This window comes from Lycium ferocissimum, chromosome 3 (genome assembly GCF_029784015.1).
Source record: "Lycium ferocissimum isolate CSIRO_LF1 chromosome 3, AGI_CSIRO_Lferr_CH_V1, whole genome shotgun sequence".
In the NCBI taxonomy this organism is placed as follows: domain Eukaryota; kingdom Viridiplantae; phylum Streptophyta; class Magnoliopsida; order Solanales; family Solanaceae; genus Lycium; species Lycium ferocissimum.
In genome coordinates this window covers 45,294,948-45,303,490 of record NC_081344.1, presented here as the reverse complement: position 1 = coordinate 45,303,490, position 8,543 = coordinate 45,294,948, and positions in this window count along the sequence as shown.

The following is an 8,543-nucleotide window of genomic DNA, read 5'->3' as shown; positions in this document are numbered from 1 at the left end:
GGAAGCCCCCGGGACGTACGGGACGGCGTGGGTGTTATGGATCCCCTTTTTGGTTTCGTCGGTCTCTAGATTGTTGCAAGGTGGGCCTGTGGGCCCCCCTTGTCTTATGCCATGTATATATTTATGTATTGTACTACGTCAATACGTTTTAAGACTTTTTTGAGTTATATATCGACTTTAGTATTTTATCTAAATTTAAAAAAAAAATCTATTGATGCCGTATTCGGTATAAGTAGCAAAGGTTGGGTTTGGGAGGGTGACCCGGTCCTTTTCGTGGCCCAGGTTAGGTCGTGACATAATTGATGCGGAGGATTTGAAGATTATTTTTATTTAATGTAAATTGTATATTGATGAGAATAGCATTTTTGGGATGTGAATTGTGGATGCAAATCATGATTTGAAAATGGGGAATGTTTAAAGTGAGGTTCTCGGGTTTGGGGGTTTTGATTTCGGGTGGATTGGAAAAATTGTTGGATTGTTTGGAATGTTGTAAAATTCTTGGAATGTTTTTAAATATTGTTGGTATGGGTTCGGGTTAGTATTTGAATGTATAAGGGGCCGATGTTGGCTTGAAGGTAAGGGGGTTGAATGGGGTTTATGAATGTTGTTGAATGATGGAAAATAGGCTTATTAATGTTATATTGTCTTGGATTGGTTATTGATGTTGCTAGGTTGGTTGTTGTTGTTTTTGATTGATTAAATTTGGGAGTTAAATTCTCGGGGTGGCTTATTCAAAATTTTTAATTTTTAAATTTAGTGTCGGTTTGGGATTAATTGCCTAAACGTCCATAGCTAATGTTTGGCATAATTAACTTTTTGTAGCCCTTTGGGGAACGGGGACGTAGGTTGGTTTGCTTGAATTTGGGTTTTTTTTGGAGAGCGTTTGAGGTATGAAAAGCCAATCTTTTTTCCCTTTGGCATGCCTTAGTTAAAATGGGGTATGACACGGGGCCCGAAAAAACTCATTCTCCAACCCGGAGCATGTCTATGATACGCTTTGTTTTTTGATATTCATATGTTGATGTTATGAAATATTGATCCTATGTCCTTGGAATTATTGATTTTAAAGGTTGTAAAATTTAGTTTTTTAAAAAGTTTTTTTTAAAAAGATTCCCAAAACTCCGGGAAATTAAATTTCTGAAAAAAGCTCGGATTGCTTTGAGATTTTTTGTAAAGGGGTTTTATGATGTGGGGTGAGTATGTCTTCCATAAGGGGGGGCCCCAGCTCGGGTCTACCGTCCCTGGGGCCCCCCCACGCTCCCTTTTTGCAATTTCGACCCCAAATTTTGAAAGAAAATGTTGTAATTTTTCCCCTTTTAAATATGACTTTTTACATATCTTTTGGATTTATGACAATAATTTTATATATGATTCCTCCGACTACGCTCTCGTCAAAATTCTTTGGAAGCCCGGGCCCTTGGTTTCGTGCGCACTTTTTATACCCCCGGTGTTATCTTGTGATTATGGTTCCCCGAGCCCCTCGCTCGGGGGGGTTTCCCGCTCATTTGGTGTTATGATGTGTTTTGGCGTTATCTTGTGTTTGATATGTGAGGGGGATACGGAGATTTGAAACCGGGTTTTTTGTGTTTGGCGCGATCGCAGGGCCCATATTTCTGCCTATGCATGATTTATATTTTAAAGTAACATTTTATTTTTTGGAAATGCTTTCTTTACTCCTTTTCGTTCGACTCATTTGTATACTATTTTTTACGCTGCTACTGTAATATTTTGGCCCCCCCCGGGGGGGTGCGTTTCTCCCCGGTACGGGGGTTTGGTGATCCCCGGTTTAGGACCTTTTTTCCTTTTTGGGTGCTCCCTCTTAGGACTCCTTTTGGTATTATTGTTTTTGCATTTGTATATATTTGTTCTGTGGGGGAAAAAAACCCCTTATGTTCTTTGTCTGTTTGAGGTACGTGGACATGTATGTGGGTTATCCATTACTCGATTGTGTTTGTATGATTTTGTTAGGGCGATCCCGTTGGGTAGGACCTCGTCGGCTTGCATTTGTATATGTTTTGGGCCGATGCGCCATTTGATAGCCTTGCGGCTTTTGATATATATTCGGATGTGTTTGAGATTTGTTTGAGACGATTTGATATAATACGAGACAGCGTTTGATATTTAGAGTCGTATAAGCCATGCGATTTGCGACTCGAATTTGAGATTGTGTTTGGGTGCCCAATTCGGGCACTAGTCACGGCTACGGGGTTGGGTCGTGACTGCGGTGGCATTCTGGGCATATTATTGGAGCGTGGCATTCGGGTAGATACCCCGAAGGTGAGGCGTAAAGAATTGGCCTAGACCTACGACACCTACCAAGGTACGTAGTTTCATAAAGGTTGGCCGGTTATTACGGGAGATTTGTGGAAAAGTTTAATGATCTCGGTACACTTTAACGAGGCTAACTCAAAAAGGGAGCTAAGTTCCGGTGGACCGATGCCCTTGCGAACAGGCTTCCGATTCTTTGAAAGAGTAGTTGACTACGGCTCCGATTCACCTCTTCCCGAGGGACCGGATGGCTATGTATTTATTGTGATGCTTAGGTATTGGATGGGATGTGTATTAATGCGGCACCCGACGAGTTATAACCCTGGTGCCTCCCGGCTCGGTAGCACGAAAGAAATTATCCTACTCGATGCGGAGCTAGCCGCTGTAATTCATGCTTTGAAGATATGGAGACACTATCTATATGGCGTTCATATTGATATTTATACAGATCACAAGAGCCTCCAGTATATCTTTAAGCAGAAGGAGCTGAATTTGCAGCAGAGGAGGTGGTTAGAGTTGCTAAAAGACTATGATGTCGATATTTTATATCATCCTGGGAAAGCCAATGTTGTAGTAGACGCACTCAGCCATAAGTCTATGGGTAGCTTGACGGACGTACCAGCAGAAAAGAAAGAAATGGTTCGTGAGATTCATCAGTTAGCTAGTCTTGGACTTCGCTTGGCTGATTCTGGAGATATTGGGGTTTCTGTCTGAGGAATTGCTGAATCTTCTATGATGGAAGAGGTAAAGCGACGTCAGTACAAGGACCCTGTTCTGGCACAGTACAGAGATACAACCCTTGAAAAGGAGAAAATCCCGTTCGAGATTACACCTGACGGAGTACTACTACACAAGGGCAGATTATATGTACCTGAGGTTGTGGGGCTGTGGCGACAAGTTATGGGCGAGGCACATTATGCTCGGTATTCTTTTCATCCAGGGTCGACAAAGATGTATCATGATATTAGATGTTTGTACTGGTGGGATGGTATGAAGAGGGACATAAGCGAGAGTTCGTTGCTCGGTGCCCGACCTGTCACAGGTTAAGATCGAGCATCGTGTGCCTAGGTGGATTGTTGCGGAGATGGAGATTCCGACTTGAAGTGAGAGATAATTAATATGGACTTCGTTACGGGCTTACCTCGTACTCCTGGAAGTATGACTCCATATGGGTTATCGTTGATAAGTCGACAAAATCGCCCATTTCCTTCCGGTCAGACTACTTATTCGGTCGAGGACTATGCCGAGGTTATATATTAAGGAGATAGTGAGACTTCACGGAGTTCCCATATCTATTATCTCGACAGAGGTGCCCCGGGTTCTGTTCCGGAGAGATCATTTCGGGAAGGATTGGGGGACTCGGGTAGTCTTAGTACGACATTTCATCCTGAGTGCGACGGACAGAGCGGCGTACTATTCGGACAACGAAAGATATGTCGGCGGCCCGTGTTATTGATTTCAGAGGTAGCTAGGATGATCATTTGCCGCTCGTTGAATTTGCTTATAATAATAGCTACCACTCCAGTATCCGGATGACACCATATGAGGCTCTGTATGGCAGAAAATGCAGGTCACCGATTGGCTGGTTCGATGTTGGTGAAACTAAGTTAATTGGCGAGATATAATCCGACAGCGGTTGATAAGGTGAAAATTATTCGGGAGCGGTTATTAGCACGCAGTCGACGAGGAAATCATATGCAGATAATCGCCGTCGACACTTAGCGTTTCAGGTTGGTGATTGGGTATTCCTGAAAGTGTCACCCATGAAAGGTGTTATGAGATTCGGCAAAAAGGGAAAGCTCAGTCCGAGATATATTAGGCCTTATCAGATTCATAAAATAGGCAAGTTTGCCTATGAATTAGACCTACCATTGATTTTGGGAGCATGCGCATCCGTGTATGTGTCATGCTTCGCAAATGCATTGGTGACCCTTCCATAATATTTCCCATATATGATATCCAGGTCATATAGGAGCTATCCTACGAAGAGCAGCCTATAGCCATATTGGATCGTCAGGTGAGGAAGTTGCGTAATAAAGATGTGGCTAGTTAAGGTGTTGTGTGAACGATAACGGGGAGGAGATGACACTGGGAAGGCCGAGAGGAGATGAAGAAGAAGTATCCCCACTTATTTCCGGTGCCTACAGGTAATTTAAATTCCTTAGTTGGTTATGTTGATTGATGAATGAATTGTATGTGATAACTATGAAAGAAACTCCCCCAAAAATTCTTGTAAGACCCGTAAGGTCAGTTTAACATTCGAGGACGAATGTTCTAAAGGGGGGGAGGATGTTATATCCCGTATTTGGTACATCGGGACAATCCAAGTTAACCACGATAAGTTAGGGGCAAGACTATTCCGGGGTATGAAGTCGAGACTTTTAACCACGATCTTGTTTTAAGACATAAGTTGCTATGATTTGGTGGTATGGAATATTAAGGAAATTTGGGGTTAAAAGGTTAATTTTGGAAAGTAATTATTTCATGAAAAAGGAAAAAAAAAAAAAAAAAAAAAAAAGAGGCCAAGTGGCCGGCCACCGTAGTGTGGGCCAAGGCCACATGGATGGCTAATATATGTAGCAAAAGATGACTAATTCATCACATTTATCATCATTCAACACTTAGAAAAATCAAGAAGCTTGGAGAAAGTTGGGCCATTCGGCCATAGTGCAAAAATTGAAGACCAAAAATTGATCAAGAAAAAAATATTTCCTTCTAGTAATTCAAGCAATTGGAAGGTCCTCTTTAACGTGAGATAGTTGTTGGAGTCGTTAAACCCCTCGCTTTGTCGTTTGCAAACCCTAGCTAAGTTGTGAAGTTGAAGGAAAAAGGTAAGGTTTAATCTTCTTTTACATATGCTATGGATGATTTGTGTATGTTGTAGAAATGTAAAAATTGATGAAACTCGAAATATTACATGTTGAAGTGGCGTGTGTATGGTTGTAGCCGTGTGGGTGTGTGTTGTGTAGGAGTGATGAATTAATTCAATTTAGCATGTTTGGTTGTTGTAGTGTGTTAAAATGGATGAGAATCATGAAAGTTGTGTGTTGGGGTGGTGGCCGAATAGGGGGTGGCCGAATATGGGTCATCTTGTATAGCAAGGAATGAATTAAATTTTATTTAGTATTTTTGGTTGTTGTTGTTGTAGAATCTATGATGATAATGAAAGTTTAATGAACCAAGTTGAAGTTGTAATTGTTATGGGCTGATTTGGAAGTTAACATGATTCTTATGTAGATTTTATATTTATGATAATGACATTGTTAACATGTAGATTGTTGGTGTAGTTCATGAGTTTAGAAGAAAGGAAGGTGTTGTTGTTGTCCTTGTTGAGTTGGGAAGGTTTCGGGTGGAGTATGTGTTGGTTGGGTTATTTTGAATATTGTGCGGATTGCTTGAAATGTTCTTGAATCTTGCTTGAATGCTCTCGGATTATTACTTGAATATGTAAGCGTTGATGTTGGTTTGTATGTATGTAGTTGAATTGAACATAATTGGAATGTTGTCGAAATATGTGGAGGAGAGTTATTAGCGTTATAATGCGTTTTGAATTGATTGTTGATGTTGTAAACATGGTTGTTGGTATTGTTGTTGATGATTTGGCCGAGTTGAATTCTCGGGGTTGTTGAATTTACAGGGGAAATGCTGCTCAAATTTCTGTAGAATTAAGTGCTAGTTTGGAATTGAGTTCCTAAATGCCTATAGCTAATGTTTGGTATTAATGATATTGTTGTAGAACTTGGGGAGTTCGAGACATAGGTTGGATTAGCTTTGAGAGCGGACGAGGTATGTAAAGCTTAACCTCTCTTTCTTTTGGCATGTCTTAGCTGTAAATAGGCTATGACACGAGTCTCGAGGAAACTCCACTCTTATGATCCGAGCATGGCTACGATTCTTATTCACCTCTTAACGTCGGCATTCTTAATGTAGTAATATTATGGTCTCTATGTCTTTGGTAGGATTGGATTTCAAGTGCATAAAGATTTTGTCTTTAAAGGATTCTACGTCTATTAATGGCGTAACTTTCGTGTACGTAACCGGATCGCCTCGATATGCTCGTAGGGGATTCAGCGTATAATGACTATGTCTTTCATAGGCGGGCTCGTATTGGGTTGATGCTCGTCCGTGGGTCCCCGACTTTCCTTTGTCAGTTCCAACGACTTTGTGACGAACTTAATATAACTATCACCCCACCCCGAGTGTTGATTGCTTACTTATTTATTGAGTCAGTAATGATGATTTTTATGCATATGGTTACTCGCGACTACGCTACGCATCCGGTTGTATCTTTCGCCGAGTCCCGGGCCGGTTATGTTATCGTGCGCACTATGTTATATTCCGGAGTATGATGTGTCCGGTTCACCGAGCCCCTCGCTAGAGGGCCGGGTACCGTGTATATTTGGTGTTATGATGTGTTATGGCGCTATGATGTGTTATTGGATTTGTCGGGTTTCGGAGATATGAAATCTTCTGGAGTATGATGTGTTATGGCGCCAATGACGGGTGGGCGACCATATTTCCTGAGCCCCATGCATGACTTGTGTTTTAAAAGTAAACATTTTGGTATTGTGGATATTGCACTCATTTTACAGATTGTTTCGATTATGATTCTGTTTCTTGTATTTCTTGCTTTGCATGCTCGACATATTAAAACCGACCCCCTTCTTCTTTGGCCGCGTTTCATGCCCGCCCAGTCTGACGCCCATTTCGTGATCATACCCTAGGACACCTATTACGCTATTCGGGAGTGCTATAACATTCTGGAGCCTATATTTTGGTATATACTCTTCCGTTGCATATGTATATATTTATTTAGGGGTACGGCGGGGACCTGTCCCGTTATATGATTCTGTTGTTCTGTTTAGAGGTCCGTAGACATATATGTGGGTTGTGATATTTCGTTAGGATTTGTGTTTGTATGGTATATGTTTTGGGCGGTCCCATTCGTCGCGGCAGCCTTGTCGGCTCGCGTTTGTATATATTTTGGGACGCTATGCTTTATGATAGCATTGTCGGCTTCTGTGATATATGGTTATAAAAGAGAGCCGCATCTTCTAGAAGACTGTTAGAAGTAGTTCGAGAGGTCGGCAGGCGGCGATGATACAGTACACTCAAGCCATTCATCTGCTAGTGCATCTCCGTGATTTGAAAGTCGAGATTTCACATCGATCTATTTATTCGAACCTCGGTCGTGTTCTAGAGCCTCGGTGTTCTCGGTATGAGGCTGATTCAAGCTAGACGCAGGCCACCTTTACCACGATGTACTCGGTGTGGTAAGCTACTCCGGGATGCTGCCATTTGGGTTCGGATGCTTGTTATACCGCTAACGGTCCGGCCATATTATGTGTGAGTGTCCGTCGAGGGACGATGGAGGTGTAGTTCCACCCTACCCGGATCAGCAACTAGTTCTTCATCATCGTGCACGCTCTCGAGGCAAGGTCTCGGACATCAACGGCCGCGGTAGAGACGAGTGGGAGGGCGTCCAGCTCGAAACGGTTCTCGTAATCCACATTTATGCACCTTGGACCGGACGACGGGATCTCGAGTCTTTGCACTCGATACGGTTACGTTGGCATATTATCGCATTTTCTCATAACGTGTATGCATTGATTGATCTAGGTTCTACATTGCCGTATGTTACTCCTTTTGTTGCTGGTAAACTGGTGAAGCCAGTTGATTAAACCTTTTGAGTTGTCCATACCTATTGGTGATCCAAAGGATAGCTAGACGGGTATACTAGAGATTGTGTGGTTATAGTCTGTGATTATCATACTATGAAAGATCTGATTGAGTTAGATATGGTAGACTTTGATGCTATTATGGGAAGGGATTGGTTAGCCTCTTGTTATGCCGACGTTGATTGTAGAACAAAGATGGTTGATTTTTTCAAGAGAGCCAGTTCTAGAGCGGAAGTAATACGTAATCTCCAAAAGGTAGGTTTGTTTCCTATCTCAAGGCAAGAAAGACAGATTGCCAAGGTTGTATTTACCATATAGTTTGGGTTGGATGGATAAAGCCACCGACCCTTCATCGTTCGGTGGTTAATGAGTTTCGATGTATTCTGGGACGAGCTTCCGCATCTTCCGCTTTAATGCGAGATTGACTTTCCGATCATCGTATTACTAGACACTAAGCCAATATCTATTCCTCCTTATAGGATGGCGCCCGCTGAATTGAGAGAATTAAAGGAAGCTCCTTGAAAGACTTACTTGAAAGAGCTTCTATCGGGCCAGTATATCATCGTGGGGAGCACCGTTGTTATTTGTGAGAAAGAA